This window comes from Desmodus rotundus, chromosome 4, assembly GCF_022682495.2.
Source record: "Desmodus rotundus isolate HL8 chromosome 4, HLdesRot8A.1, whole genome shotgun sequence".
In the NCBI taxonomy this organism is placed as follows: domain Eukaryota; kingdom Metazoa; phylum Chordata; class Mammalia; order Chiroptera; family Phyllostomidae; genus Desmodus; species Desmodus rotundus.
In genome coordinates, this window is record NC_071390.1 from 121,487,224 (window position 1) to 121,504,669 (window position 17,446).

The following is a 17,446-nucleotide window of genomic DNA, read 5'->3' on the forward strand; positions in this document are numbered from 1 at the left end:
GAAAATAGGCTCAGGTTTCACCTCCTTTCTCCCTATAATACTTATTTATAGCTGCATACGTTGTTACACGGAAAGTGACTTAAAGCAACAATAGATTTTTAAAAGATTTTCTTTGTTTATTTTATAGAGAGAGGGGAAGTGAGGGAGAATGAGGGGGAGAGAAACTTCAACACGTGGTTGCCTTTCACACATCGCTACTGGGGACCTGGCTTTCAACCCAGGAGTGTGCCCGGACTGGGAAGCAAACTGGTGACCCTTTGGTTTGCAGGTCGGCACTCAATGCACTGAGCCACTCCAGCCAGGGCTAAAATAACAATATTTTTTTATCTCATGGTTTCAGTAAGTCAGGAATCCAAGTAAGGCAGCTGAGTGTTCTCCTTCAAGTTGCAATCAATCAAGATGTCTGCCAGGTGCACAGTCACTGTGATGTTCCACTAAGGAACTGCTTCCCAGCTCAGTCACCAGGTGGATGACAGAAGTTAGGGCCTCAGATTTTCACTGGCAGTTGGTCGGAGGCTGACCTCAATCTCTTGCCACTTGGACCTCTCTCTACATAGCACATCTCACACCACGGCAGCTTGCTTCACGAGAGCTAGCAAGCAAGAAGACAAGAGAAGGGTGTGCTAGTAAATAGCAGTCAGATTTTAATCTAGTCTCAGTAGTACTGTTCCGTCACCTTTGCTGTATTCGATTCAGGTGAAGCAGGTCACTAGGCTCATCTCGTGGGAAAGTGGACGGGATCATAAGGAGGACATGAATAGCAGGAAGCAGGAGTCATTGGAAATCATCTTAGTGGGCTGCCTACTGCTCTCCCTGCCCTGGTCCTGCCGCCCTGGCTGAGCTGCATAATAGAGAGTCATAGAAGAAAAGAAACATATTTATGACTTATTATCAATAAAGTTAAATCTGCATGCATGAAATAAAATTCTGTCAGTATTTCCTTCATTTTTATCATTACTGATTATAGCTAACATTTATTAAATGCTTTCTGTATGACCAGTTCAGAAGTAAATGCTGTGCAAGTTTTACCTCAGTTAGTATTCACACAAGGTTACAGGCACAATCTAACACCCTTTCCCCCATGTTATATTCGAGGATGTCAGGGCACAGAGAATCCAAGTCACACACCTAGTAAGAGCCCGACAGCCTATTTCCAATTCCATGACCGCCACTACTACTTTGGAAACAAAGTTGCTTTTTTTAATAGTCTCTCCAAATATTGTGAATTGGATGAAGTCTACTTCATTGGTAACAACTAATTTTGAGGCCCCCATTATCTTGGAGGTAGACTTTTGAGGTTCTGTTTGAAAGAAAAGGCCAGCAATGAGTTAAAGTCCACATAAACATCACACAGCAGCTGCACAGCAATTTTATTAGCCTGTAGCAGTTATTACTTTGACCTGTGAAAAAACTTGAACAGACACAAAGTGTTTGCAGATAATTGTACTGACATTCCTACTTCATTACTTTGTGGAATTGAACTTGTGGTGCTCATGCCAGGGTGCATGAGCACTGCCTTTAAGAGGAAGACATGCCACATGCCCTTATTCTTGGTTGAATGGAAGGCTGTTGGCAGGAGGTCGCTTTGCAGCACAAGGATACATTCACTCAACTGACAGCAAAGTCTTAATTAAAATATAATAATTTTTTAAATGGTTTCAGATGATCTTGTGCAGCCTGCTCATTGATGTCAATACCTAGAGTTAATGTTAACGTTTTACCAATATGTGGTATATTCATACAATGGAATATTATTCAGCCATAAAAACTAATGAAGTACTGGTAATGATACACAACATAAATAAACCTTAAAAATACGGTGCTGTGCAAAAGAAGCCAGTCACAAACAACTACACATATTATTCATTTATATGAAAGGTCCAGAATAGGTAAATCCATAAAAGTAGAAAGTAGGTTAATGGTCGCCAGGGGCAGGGGAAGAGGACAATTCAGAGTGACTGCTAATGTGAATGGAGTTTCGTTGGGGAGTGATAAAAGTCTTTTGAATTAGATGGTGGTTATGTTTGCAAAATTCTATGAACATAATAACCACTAGACTGTATACTTCAGACAAGAGATTTTTATGCTACATGAGCATTATATCTCAGAAGTTTTCAAGAAAATTTTATTTTCCTCAATGTGAATTTGTCTATTTTTTTTCTATCACATTTTAAGTTTTTACACCTAAGGTTAAAATTCATTAAAATTTAAATGGTTATAACTTTTTGGGGAGTTGTACCTTTTACCATTAATAATCATCTTTGCCAGTACTTTTTGACTTGAGGTCCATTCGTCTAGTGTTTATATAGCTATGCCAGCTTTGTTCGATAAAGATTTGTCTGGTTATAACTTTTTAAAAATTGGTTTCTTTTCTACTTTCTTATTTTCCAATTCAAGATTTTTCTTTTACAAGTAGCAAGGCTCTTGGAAAGGCCCTAGTGATATATTCATTGGTCATATGTTTGGTTAAATTTGCAGTATAAGGTGTTTTGACTGTAATTGTTTAAAATTGCTACTTTTCCCACTGTCGTACCTTCCCTTTTGCTGCGGGGCAATACAGTGGCCATGAGAACTTGGGGGGCTCAGCTCATGTGAAAAGTACTTTAGATGTTAAAGGATATGTTAATGTGATTTATAGACATGATTTTCTGGATACTTAATTCTTGTTTGCCACTTTGGAATGCCTTGGCGGAGTCCTTGGAGGGTGCATTGTGCTAAATCACCTTGCGTCATAGCACAGAACTTAGGGCCCTGGAGCTGAACTGCTGTATGAGCTTGCCATACCGCACCTGGCACCAAAACTATGTGTGAACTAGAGGAGAAGTAAGTTTTGAAAAGTATAAATGCAGGAACTTATCTGGGGAAAACTCTTCCAATCAAAGAGATTTAACATTATAAGCAGAGGATTTGGTTCTTTTCGAATCTTAGTCAAAACAGAAGCTCTCTTGTATCAGGGAAATCACTGACTCAATAATTCACATTACTCAGTAATTCACATGTATGATTATAAATATTCATGTTTCTTACAAATGTCGTACACAATACAATCTGTTAGACCTCCTGTGTTTTGTAGGACACTAACCTACAGACATATTAATCAGTGTATCAGTGTGTCGGTTTTATGTTTTATGCACCCCACTATATGGGAACGCATGTTCGTGTATTTGATGTATCTTGTCCTTTAAGTCCCAGGTGACATGCTTCATATTTAAAAACATTTTATTTCTGCTGATGTGACCCAAAATACTAACACTAGTGAACATATCATAAAATATACCACACCATAAGTCTATCAACAATAATTTGGTTAATGAGTGCGTCATTATTCAATATTATTTTCCTGCACAAGTATTTTTTAAATGCCCTGAAATCTCACAGCTCATATATGATACAAATTTCGAAAAGTTTTTCTAATTTTGACAAAAATCATTTTAAAATCTACATATTAGTAATAAGACATAAAGCTGAAATTTTCCATGATACTAATATTTAAAAAACATGCTCATGTTTTAAAATAGGAATTGTATTTTTATTCTGTTTACTGAAAAATTTTCAAAATTATTATTACATGAAGAGCAATAAAAAAGTATGCAGCCAGAAAATTTAGGCAAATACTATATGATGTATGTATGTCCAAAAGGAAATTTTTTAAAGGTTTGTTTGTTTACTTATCTTGGCTAATGGTGTTTATCAGCTTTTTAAAACTTGCAATTTGTTATGATTTTTCTTTCATTCTAATAATTTTTAAAATGTATACCTAATTTTAATGTATTCTTTATTTGTTTTCCTTAGAGAATCCCAAATGAAATAAACTCTCCTCTTTCAAAGACTGGATTTGTGTCTCTCTCCTTCTCTTGGAATGGTCATTATTTCAATTTTTGTCATTAAGTGCATTTAAACAGTGTTATTGGTTGTATTCAGGATTAACAACTAGACTTTACGTTGGCATTGAAGTTAATCTACATACTTGAGGAACAGGAAGTCTGATATTTCCTTCAGCTCCTAGTTTCTGTGACAGCTTTATAACACCTGTGTTACTGAAATGATCTGATTGCTACAATGTGTGGGTTCAGTTTGAGATCTAAGGTTAGGTGGGTCTATTAACTTTTCAGTTATAGAATTCATCGTTGAATGTTTACAGGAAGTTGACTTGGCCAGAGCCCAAAAACTGGGTATGTTTCAATGACAGTGCTTACTTTGTAAACATTTTGCTTAATTAGGCTAAACCTTTAGCAGTTAAATATGAATAGATACTATGCATAATAATGTAAGCACCAGAGTAATTTAAACTACCTTTATCTAAAGGAAAATGCCATTCTGGTGCCTTTGTTAGCAATCAACATATGTATTTAATATAAGGCTTTTCATCATTATAATTAACTACCGAGCTTCTGAAAGGAAAATGAATGATTTTAAAAGGCAGTTTGCTCAGATTATGGATATAATATTCGCTCATATGTCACTTAATAGATTTTTCTATCATTGCACATCTGTAAGTCTAATGATTGCTATCTTTATTTATTTAGAATCAAATTCTAAAGTAACAGATGCACTTAAATAATATATTTGATGCAAATTTTCATTAGAATAATGTGCATGTGTGAGATATATATATATATACTCATGCCTGCTTAGCACAGACTTTTAGCACTTTTCATAAATGAGGCTGTGATTATGAGTCCCAAACTCATGTGCTTTCAGATGTACAGAGATAAAGTACTTTATACTTTAAAGTATTAAGTTAACGCTCCTTCGGTTGTATGAAATGGAAACCTGCTCCGCTTGAACAGCATACCTGGGCCATGGGGATAGAACTGGAAGGGGAACACACTGAAGAATGCATTAGGCTACTCTTATGGTGCCTCTCATGTCTGTCTCTCTCTGTGTAAGGTGCTTTTTCTCCTTTATTTGCAAAACAATTTCTCTCTTTCCTGTACCTAGGTAGAAAATGACTACCAACACTTGCTCTGGAATTTACGTAAAGGTATGAGGTAGTTGAGAAACACTAAATTGACTCCCTTTGGGTCTCGGTTCTTAATATTTGAGAAGAAACTGATTGGTTGAGTTAAGGACTCACCCCTGGTGTGAATGCTGATCAAGTGCGATCATGATAGCTGCCACTGTAGCCGCGTTGATGGAGAGAGGGAGGAATATTTCCAGGAAAGAGATCCTGGAAGATAATTTAATAAGTGTCTCTTGTGTGTGTTCAGAGGCTGCAATTCTTATCCTTTGTCACCCAATATTTGGTTAATGGAACAAGAACACTGGTACTACCAGGGTTCTTGTTAGAAATTTAGACTCTCAGATGCAAATTAGAACCAGTGAGGTACCACTTCACACTGGTAAGAATGGACATCATAAACAAATCGACAAATAAGTGCTGAAGAGGCAGTGGAGAAAAGGGAACCCTAGTGCACTGTTGGTGGGAATGCAGACTGGTGCAGCCACTGTGGAAAACAGTACAGAATTTCCTCAAAAAACTAAAAATGGAGCTGCCTTTTGACCCGGCAATTCCACTGCTGGGATTACACCCTAAGAACCCTGAAACATCAATCCGTAAGAACCTATGCACCCCAATGTTCATAGCAGCACAATTTATAATAACCAAGCACTGTAAGCAACCTAAGTGTCCATCAGTAAACAAGTGGATCAAAATCCTGTAGTAAATTTTCACAATGGAATACTACACAGCAGGAAGAAAGAAGGAGCTCCTACCCTTTGCGACAGCATGGGTGGACCTGGAGAGCATTATGCTAAGTGAAGTAAGCCAGGTGGTAAAAGAAAAATGCCATATGGTCTCACCTATTAGTGGAATATAATCAACAAAACAAACAAGCAAGCAATGTAACCAGAGACACTGAAATAAAGAACAAACAGATAGTAACCAGAGGGGTGGGAGGAGGGGATTATAGGAAAGAAGGGAAGGGTCATCAAGGAACATGTATGAAGGACCCATGGACAAAGTCAAAAGGGGATAAGATTGAAGGTTGGAGGTGGGCATGGGTGGGGGAGAGGAGACTGGTTGGAGGCAAAGGGAGATAACTGTACTTGAACAATAAAAAAATGCAAAAAAAAAAAAGAAAAAAAGATATTTAGACTTGCAGACCAACCTTGTCCCTTAAGAATCAGTATTTACATTCAACAAGATCCTCAGGTGATTTGTGTACATGTTAAAAATTATAACATGGTTGCACTCTGTTAAAAAATCAGGACGAGGTGCATAAAAAATAGATCTGATTTCAAGGTACATTCTACTTCTAATCAGACATAATCCTTTAATTTCCTGTGTTAGCCATTCAAATCCTTGGCAGAATCCCTATTAACTGTCATATATATGACAAATATTTCATTATATATGTATATTCACTTATACACACACACATATATAAGACATTATATTGTAAAGGCAATCTGAGAATGTATAGATCACTGCAAATTTATTCCCACTAATGAAAAAAATCAAACAACTTCAGTTTCACATCTTAATAATTTGAACCAATAGTTCCAATTTTATATATGAAGGATAGCATAATATATTCATTGACAAGGTACTTATAATATTTCTAAATTTTACTGCTATGGCATATTTATATTACTTACCAACAGTATGGCTATTTGGACAACTCAGATGAAGCAAGTAATCCAGGTAACCTTGATGAAGATGTTTAAGATAAAAATCCTCAACTCTTAGGTATCACATACTTTAATTTGTATCTAATCATATGGTATGAAATAAAATATTATTAGTTAAGTGTTAATGTTTATTATATGTCCAAAACTTTTCTATGTAACTTACATAGATTTTTCTGGTTTACATTTGGTTGTGTTCAGATTACAATCTACCATAACTAAATTTTTATAAGTATAATTGTTGTCAGCTAGGTTTTCTTTTCTACTTTTATCACTTGAGCTTGGGCTGTGGAGTTGGGCTGATCTGGATTTGAAATCAGGGTCAGCCTGTTACAAGTTGCATATACTTGAGCTACTTACATCAATTCCCTAAGCATGAGTTCCCTGTGTGAAAAGTGGAAATGATAATTACAATTCTTTTATAGAGTTGTGAGAATTAAAACAGAAAATTAATGTTTTGGTATAGAGTTCTCATCAGTAAAGATTAATTGTTATTATAATTATTTACCTGATTTCATGTTCATCCTTAATTTCATTTAAGTCATGACAACAAGCTTTCTCATGTTGCTTTTGGAAAACAGTTTTATTCTATCTGAGCACTTGAGGGGAAAAAGCTTTATTTTTTGGTCAGCCTGTGGCTGGTTTGTGTTAGAGGGTTATTGCTATTAGGTCTCTTTCTTGAAAATAATATATGTTGCCTGTATTTGGTTATAAACTCCATTTGTAGTTTTCAACTTGATCCTTCCTGTAGATTGACTTCATGTAATATTACTCGGTTGAATATATACTATGTCAGAAACAGGTAAGCAAAGAAAAGTCAACATGGATGGCATGGTTTGATGATGTTTATATATACTTTTGCAGTGCTTCCTTCCATAAATAGAACTTCAGCTTCCTGATTTCTTCATTCAATATTAGATTTGCCGCAGATGATCCATGCAGGATTTTAGAGGTCAGAACCTTCAGGTTAGAAGTTTTGTGGTAAATTTATGCCTTCCTATAAACATAAAGGCAATCCTTAACCTCATAAAAATTGATTTTAAAGAACCTGGCAAATATAATTTAATATACCTTTATGATATTGGGTTAGGGAGAATATTATTCAGATTCAATATTTTGTTTTATTATTTCTCATACATTTTATAAGATGAAAATTCAGGTAGATCTTTATTCTTTTGTCAAGTTTTTTTTTTTTTTTTTACCTCAAGTTTAAAAGCAACTGAGAGAGAGCCTTAGAGGAAACAAAGGACGCAATGTCATATTCATTTCTGTCAGGACTAATTGGAAAAGGTGAATTTAGATATAAGTGTAAGTTGACTTATTAATAATCCAACTCTGTATTGGACTAACTCACCTCACCAATGAGAAACTACTCTCTGGCTGATGTGGCTCAGTGGATTGAGTGCTGGCCTATGAACGAAAGGGTCACCAGTTCGATTCCCAGTCAGGTCATGTGCCTGGGTTGCAGGCCAGGTCCCCAGTTGGGGGTGAACAAAAGGCAACCACACATTGATGTTTCTCTCCTTCTCTTTCTCCCTCCTTTTCCCTCTCTCTAGAAATAAATAAATAAAATTTATTTAAAAAAATGGGAAATTGCACAGTCCCAGAGTAGATATACCAGACATCTTCCCCACCCACTTATGAATGAGGCAGTGAAAAGACCAGAACACATGCCTCCGGTAGACGAGATGGAAGCACAAAAGTTACCCAAAGACTTACGTTCAGTTCTTTCTTACAGAATCATCATCAGAAAAATCACTCTTCCTTCTATGATGAAGCTAATTTGAGTTTTATTCTATTTTTTTTCTCAAGGTGAGATGCCACAGAACTTTAGTATTAGTATGGAATTGAAGGTATCCTACACACTGGTAAATAATAGCATTCTAACAGTCAGGGTGATTTTCAGAAACTAATGATAACTTGTTCATGTGTAATGTTTTAATTATTATTTTATATTTTATGTAAGATTAAATGAGAATTTGCAATACCCTCAGAAAAGTAAAATTTAGCCCAATGCTTGAAACTATGAAATCAAACTTATTTTAACTTTGAATTTGTAATTAAAATGCTGTTAAATCCCTTTTACCATTGACAATTAAAGGATGCACCTTCCTTTCTAAACCTCTTCTAAATTCATGTATTTTCTCCACTTAACTTTCTAATGTTTTGATAGTTTTAGGGCCAGAGGAAGCTCACTGGGTAGGCTCCAAAACAAACCATTAATTGCAATGCAATTGAGATTAAAATCTCAAGTATAAAATTTATTTTTACTTTTCCCCTTCATTGTATCAACTCCACTTACTTTGATTCCTCCATCTCCAACCTCAGAGTTATACATCCTGGTAAGAAGCTAATCTCTTCCCATGACACTGTGTATATGGAATGCATCAGAAAGCCTCGGAGGCAAGATTTGTTTTTCAAAGCTCTAGGCTCTAAGTTTTTGTGAGTGGACAAAGAAGCTTAACTTATCCTTCTCCTTTTCTGTGTTCCCCCTCTTTTCTCTTTTCCAGTTTGTTTCACCTGCAAAGTTTTTTAGCCTTTCTTTCATTTTCTTATACAAGTTTGGACAAAAGTAGGTTTACTGTTATGACAATGTGAAACACAGAGTTTATTTTTGTATAATTTATTAATTATTGTATTATTTTTCATACAAACAACTGTAAACCTACACTTGCCCACCCTCTATTTGTAGTATAGTACAAGTTTTAATGCTATCAATTTTGTAATATGGTAACAAAATCACTTTCTAGTATATAAAATCTTATATCTTAATTGTAGTTTTCAAGACTTTTTTTTTTTAACCGCAGCTTTTATCATTTAGTTTAGTTGAGAATTGTCTGAAACAGATTTGAGGACATCAGTTTTCTCCAATATAAATATCCACTTAAAATACACATGTTGGGTATTAGTGACATTCTTAAAGATGATTAAACTATTCTCTCTGGACAGTTTAACGGCATTCTTAATGCATACACATTCAACCATCTGGTTTACCTAAAGAGAATTTAAAGGATGATGTCATCCGAGTACCTCATCTCATTGAAAGCATTGCACTCAATACACAAGAGTTTTATTAGAAACATATGTTTGGTTTAAAAACGCCAACCATTTCATTCATTGTAAGCCAGATTCTATCAGTGACAAAAATTTCTCAGGAAGTTAGCTGGCACTTGAATATATTAAATTACTACTAAAGGGCACAACATCTTCAAACTAGTCTCCAATGTCCTTTGCACCAATCAAAACACTTGATTTATTCTAAGAGAATATTCTCTTAAAAAAGCCCATGTGTTATAACTAAGAAGGCACAGAAATGTTTTAGAGAATCTATGTACCATCGTTTACATTATTTCACATTTAAAACAAGTAAGATCAGCATTTAATCTTAGTAAAATTACTGACCTATTTCCAAAGAGGTTTAAAGCAATTTTTAAATTGCCTGGCTTCAGAAAAGAAAGACAAAAGACATTTTATGAGGGACTACTTAAAAGAAATAATAACAACAATGTATTCATTTTCAGTTGACCTAGTGTTTCAGTGACTTCATTTTTAAAAGGAAGACCTGTTTACAATAAAGTACCCTTAAAGTACAAGACAAATTATAACAATAATGCAATTAAAACAAAAGATTAAGAACTATTTTAAAATGATTGAGGTTAGAATACAATAAATTGCCAGGCATATATTTAATCTTTAGAGTGATTTAAAGTTTTACTTTAAAATATTACTAGTGCAGGTCCTCCTCCCAAGTAATACCATATATGTATTTTGCGATGCCTAATGCGCTCTTGTGTATGATGTGCACCCATGTTTTTCTGCGAATTATACATTGGATTACTATACCCCATTATTATACCCATAGTATGTAATCATTATACCCATGTATAATGTACATCCTTATTTTTCCTTCAGAAATTTGGGCACAAATGTGTGCATTATAATTTCTTTTAGAGATTTTTTTTCCCTGAAAGACAAAAAACAAATTAACAAAATTCATTTCACTTTTAAAAATGGTTTATCCCAAGCAGGGCAGTGGGTTGATAAATACCAACCACATCAGATTTCTGAGAAAAAGGATGAAGATAAGATGGTTTTGGAGAGGCAACCAACCACATAGACTTCCAAATGCTCTTTTTAAATCAATTTTGATATAGTCAAATTATTCACTGAAATTAAGTTATAATGTTATTTTACAATGCTTCAGTAATGTATTAATTGTTGGGGTTTTTTGTGAAAGCTAAAACTCCCAAAATTAAAAAAACAATATTTTTCAATGTAAAATAACAAAATAAAAATATACCTTAAAGTCAATGACACTGATAAAACATGTAAAAGATATAAATGACCTAGAAATAAAGTGGTCTCTTAAAAGCACATTTTGTGTTTTTGCTTGTTGATGTGCCAGATTACATAAACAGATGGCCTCAAACCTATCAAATACCATAAATGCAATATCATATTAAAATTTGGTGTATTTCATAGGCAGGTTAGTTTACCCATAAAATCCAAACATCTTCCACATTGCAATATTTTTAGGAGACAGTGTAATATAGTGAATGGGACATGGGTTTTGAACAACAAAACAAAAACAGCTTGAGTTTTAATCCAAATATCTTTATATACTAATTTTATCACTCAGGGTCAGTCTCTTGGAGTTTGTTTTCACTTCTGTAAAATGGGAACTTTTTCAGTTACTGTGTATGTGATACATACTTATTTCAGTTCCTAGGGCTTCCTAACAAATTACCTCAAACTTAACGGTTTAAAACACATTCGTGGGTTCGGTGGGCTCAGCATTGAGAAAGAGCACAGTGGAGATAGTTTGTATCTGCTCAGCAATGGCCTTGGTCCTAGCTGCAAGACTTGAAGTTGGAGGCTGGAATTATCTGAAGCAATCAACCCGTGTACCTAGAATAAATACCACCTGCCATCTGGAGTTCTCAGCACCTCTTCACATGAACTTCTCCACGTACAGTTTAGGCTTTCTCCCAGCACGGCGGGTTGTAAGCACTAGTGTCTTGAGAGTGCCTAGTGCAAGCTGCATCCATCAGGAAACCTAGTCTCAGAACACATATCATTCTGCCATGCCCTGTGGTTAAAGCACTGACCAGTTCCTACCCAGATATCATGGAACCCCACCTTTGATGGGAAGGCTTTCAGTTACATTATAAGAACATGTAGGATTGGGTGTATATTTTGTGTGACCATAGTAAGAAAAATAAAATCTTCTATACTTCTTATAGCTTCAAATATATTAGCTGTTATCACTATTATATGATATGATATAGAATTGTGGGAAAAAACAAGGATGTGGAATCAGGACATTTTTCCACCTATCTTAAAAATCTTTGTTAAAAAACCGAGTGCCTCTGACAAATTATTCATCTATTCAATTTAAATTAATAGGATACACTTATTTTGAAGGGTTACTCTATGGATTAAAAAAATAATATGCAAAAGTACTTGACATATACAAAATACTCAATAAATGCTCCCCTCACCGCCTCCACTAAATTTTGGCTCTATAGTCAATGGCATGAAAATGCCTCAGCTGCTGCTAAATCACAGCTCCCAAGACCAGAACAGTTGTTAATACATCACAGGGATGAATTTCTGTTTAGAAACAAACTTGAAACTTCAAGCAGTGTGTTATAAAGAGGGCAAAATGAAACATCTTACATGGAAAAGTGCAGTGTCACCAACAGGCTTGAGGAACAAATTGAATCACAGACTCAGAATCTTAGAAAAGGGAGGTGGCTGCTGATAGGGCAAAATCCACATGTTACAGATCAGGAAGTCCAAAGAGGTTAAATGGCTTAAGATTATGCTCTAAAGAACAAACCTGTTGCTGATATCCATGTCTGCTTATCTGTGGGTTCAAGTCTGTAAGACTCAACTATGTGCATTTTGAACCTTCTTTATGTCCTTTCCTCCCAGAAACAGAATCATGGGTTAATGAATAATGAGCATGTTATTTTTGTGAATATGATGAGGTGATTAAAATAGCTAATGAATTGTGATGTCTTATGATGCTTTTTTTAAATCTTTAATACAATAGAAGGAATACTTATTTCATTATATTAGACAAGCTGGAAACTGAAGCTCAAAAACAGCTGAAACCATTTCCAAACAAAGTTTCCCAAATGTACATTTCTGCTTTTGAATTCTTACGACATTGTTTAATCAAAAACCCACACGTAGTTGGACCAACCATAGATATCCCCTGGGCAAGTTCGTTTTTCTGCCATGGAGTGCAGTGTAGTGGCGAAGAACGCGAGATCAGAATCAGACGGTCTGGACTGGATCCTGCTGTCACTTTACTTAACTTTACTGTGCTTCCAGTAATAGTTCATGATCATGGGAACGAAATAGTGGTTCAGTTTCCCGTTGCTGCTATAACTAATTACCACAAACGAAGTGGCATCAGACAACACGAAGATATTCTCTTACACTTCTAGACTCACCAGTCCTAAATCACTTTCATTAGGTTAAAGTCAAGGTGTCAGCAGAGCTGGTTCTTTTCCCTCAGAGGCTCTGAGGGGAAGATCTTTTGTGTTGTTGTTATTTGTTTGTTTGTTTGCTTTTTTCCAACTTCTAGTGGCCATCTGCATTCCTTGTGATTATATTTAGGACTCCCACAGATAATCCACAATCACCTTCCGTATCAAGGTACTTAATTTCTTTTAAAAGTTTATTTATTTAGTTGTTTGTTTGTTGCTAGATTAGGAAATAGTCACAGGTCCTGGAGACTGGGATACAGATAATTAGGAGCCATTATCCTAATGTGACTATCACTTTATGTGACTCAACTCTAAAGCAAATGGGTTGAGTCACATAAAGCACTTCATATCTTGCCAAGCTCTAAGCAAAATCAATAAAATGCTAACAATTACATTATTATGACATATGGCCAAGTTATAGTTATGTACACAGATATCGCTTTCTTCTCTCAAAGGCATACCATTGCATAATATGTCATTCAAAGAACGTGGGTGACAAGAGTAGCAAAGGCCCAAATTACCTGTTTCTGAGCCTCACACAGGGGTACAGCTGGGATTCCAGGCACATCCAAATTTCTTTCTTTTCCTCACATGATCCTAAGAAGGTGCCTCTGTGTTCTATGATACTTTGTTTCAAACTATATGCAGCTTTATTTTAAATCTTCTTTTACCTCTTTTCTGATTTTTACTCTTGATCTTTTGATCTGCATTAATGTACACTTTTGTCTTTTCATGTATCACTGGCATTTTGGCACTACGCATCTCAGCTCTGTCCCTGACAACTGGGTTTATTCCACTTGCCATAAGTCTTCAACCATGGATGAGATTCCATAGTCTTTGCTGTCGTAATCACTCTGATGATTTGATCCCAGTTTTGAGCCCTTTTCTCCCATAGATTTCTTTTATTTTCTTTTTGTTGTTGTTGTTGTTATATTTTTACTTACATTGTACACTCTTTGATTAATTAACATATAAATGTCTCTTACAGCCTTCCCTCAGAAGGCACTTCAAGCAAATTTCCCTAGGCTAAATTAGAGGACATCACCATCAGCTGCCTCAGTAACAGATGATTCAGATGAAGGCTCTCCTTTTGCCAAACCCATGGTGAGTTCTCTGTTGAGTCAGGACATGCTTAATTATTTAAAAACCTAGTGAACATGAAAGCCACAGTCTTTGCCCAAGAAGGATTAAGTATTATAGGTTACAAACAAAACAAAACAAAACAAAATAGGTAATTATAATTCAGAGTGGTATACCCAAAATTATGATATTCATCATATTATGGATGGGAACACATAGGAGAGACAACTAACCCTGATTTGCAGGGTCTGAGGAGAGATCCTTAAAGAAAATGGTTGGTAGGATGAAATTTAAAGTATCAGCTCTCTTTAGACTAACAAAGTGCAAGAGAGGACAGGATTGATGACTGCAAGGAGAATTCAGTGTTTAAACAAGAAAGAAGAGCCTGTAGCAAAGACTTGGAGAATTAAAGAGGGGATGGCACGTGTAAAGTTCTGAGTGAATTTCAGAGTCGCTGAAGCGTTGGGTATGACAAGAGAATGGGAAGAGAGCAGACAGGAGAGATCAGCGAGCTCCTGAGAAACTTGAGAGTCATTATAATAAGTGTAGATTTTATATAAAGAGTAAAGGGCATCCTGTAAAGAGGAGTGCTAGTTTTAAGACTAAGGTTCAGCAAAATTATTCTTTCATGCATATCGCAATGGAAAAAGGGCAAATGGCAAGATTGGAGATAGACTGATTTAGGTAGTGTGGAGCCTATGACAGACATACAATGAAACGTGATGGTGGCTTCCTCTTAAAATGGCAAGTTTGAAGAGTCAAGTGGACAAGATTAAGAATTATTTGGAAGGTCAGTCCCACAGTATGCAATGCTGTAGATGTTGGGTTGAATCGGAGAAAGAGAGGAGTTCTTGGTGTCTCTTAAACAGAGTCTTGTTTTTTTTTTTTTCTAAATGAAATGTCAGACTTTAGTTTTTCTAAGGAGAGTCTTTACTTTTGTACTAAAAGAACTGGCAAACTAAAATTTATCACATATAGCTTCTCAGTCTCTTGGCTAAGATCAAGTCTAAAATTTATCGCATACTCACAGATATGGCTCTTCAATCAATCCCTTGTTGCACATCTGTATTTTTAATTATAATCATTATTGCTGAGCCATTATATTGGTTTTGTTTCTCCAGCTCTCCCACAGAATTAGATGGTACTGATTCTCGCCGGCCCCACAAATCAAGAAAAAGAAATTAGCTGAGAGAGACTCTTGACAGTTTCCTCCTGCCATTTAAGAGGTGTTGGAAGAATGGTCTTGTTAGAGACAATGAGGCCACATTTTCCCATTCTGCTCCTTTCTTCAACTTTTTTCAGGGTTGTTTCCTGGTGTGATTCTAGGATATTGTAAGGTGCTGAATTATGAGTGAATCCAAACAAGAAAAAGGCAGAGTAACAGCTTTCACAAAAAGGAGATGAGAGAAAAATCTTTATCCAATAGATTCTTTTCTCTCCCTTGTGAGAAATGACCTTGACTGTCAAATTGTATGAAACACGACCACAGCACAGTCATTAGGAATTCATCCCCTTATGACAGGAATTGGTGAGACCTGTGGTTGCAAAACTGTGCACTGCTAGCCTTTGCAGATGAAGTAGGAGAAGCGCTATTCTTGGGTTTCTAGAGTATGACAAAATTCTTTTAATATTTTTTGTTAAAGGATATTAATAGTTTACACAGTTGTCTGTATTTTCAAAGACCAAAAAGTAGGCAGGTGAAATTTCAGCATGCCAATGTTGTTTTCTTTGTATGTTATACAGAAGACATGAAATTACTATTCAAATATAATACAAAACAAATCAAAATGAAAAAACAATAAACAATATAAGAAAAGATAACTGTATTGCATTATAGAGAAGACTTTTAAAAAGCATAAAATAAATGAAAGAAATCACAAAAGTTGGACAGTTATGTCCCTTAGAAAATTTTCTACACACAAAATTAATCAAACTGAATGTATATGAAAAACTGAAAATAAATTATATGATTAAGAATTGAAGACAGCCCTGGCTGGTATGGCTCTGTCGATTGAGTGCCAGCCTGCAAACCAAAAGGTTCCAGTTCGATTCCAAGTCAGGACACATACCTGGGTTGCATGCCATGTCCCCAGTTGGGAGAGTGCGAGAGGCAACTGATCAATGTGTCTTTCACACACAGATGTTTATATCCCTCTCTTTCTCCCTCCCACCCCCCTCTCTAAAAGTGAAAAAAAATATTTTTTTTTTAAAAAATTGAAAATAGTTTACAATCTTAACAACTTTAAGAAAGCCCACAGGGAAATCCTGTTACTTGAAGACGAAGTTTGGAAATAGTTCACAGACAAATAGCGATAGTTTATAATATATTGCGATGAACATTTTGTTCATGCTTGAATTCTCCTGCAGTCATTTTTCCTTCTTCTAACAACTGGTTTTGAAGTCTGTTTGTGTAGTCCCCCCCATACTCCAGTGGTAAAGCATGTGATCCAGGCTCAAGCCAATCTGTAGTTCAGGGCTGTGCATGTGTCCTAGGAGGATCCATTCAGATCTCAGCCTCTTTCAGGGAGTCATAGTAAAAAGGCTTTTCCGCTGACTTGAACTTGAACCTGAGAATATGTAAAGTTGGGGTGACTGCAGCCATCTTGTCACAGTGTGGAGAGTAAAGAATACATATAGACTTTTTTAAAAAGCATATCAAGTAAGCAAATAAAAAGACTAGGAAATGATGACAGTTTTTGAGCTTAGAAATCCAGCTGGGCCTGGAAAGTAGTTGCAACCTTTCTGCAGAACAGTATGTTAATAATAATATTATCTCAGGTGACCAGAAGATATAAATTAATACGCTAACATGTTAACATACTCGTATTGCATATATCTGGGTGACATGATTACTAATTATTTTAATATTCTTTATTATATTCTATCTTATTCCCTATTTGTTTCTAAAATGATATGCATTACTTTTGTTTTTAAAATTTTTGTCTCTGTAGTACTTTTATAAGTCAGATAATGTGTTAATTAATTTGATAAATTATATGGACAACATGACTGAATGTATATGAATTCAATTAGGCTTAACAAACATTAATTCTCAGGTGTCACCAGAGTTAACCAAATTGTGAGGCTTGAGGACATGATCCTCCAGACTGCTGAGTCTGCCCAAGACTTCTGACATCAATTGAAAGTTTGGAGTGGTGATCAAAACCATCCTCAATTTTAATGATTTACTAGAAAAACTCACAGAACTCACGGAAAGCTAGTATGTTCATAGTTAC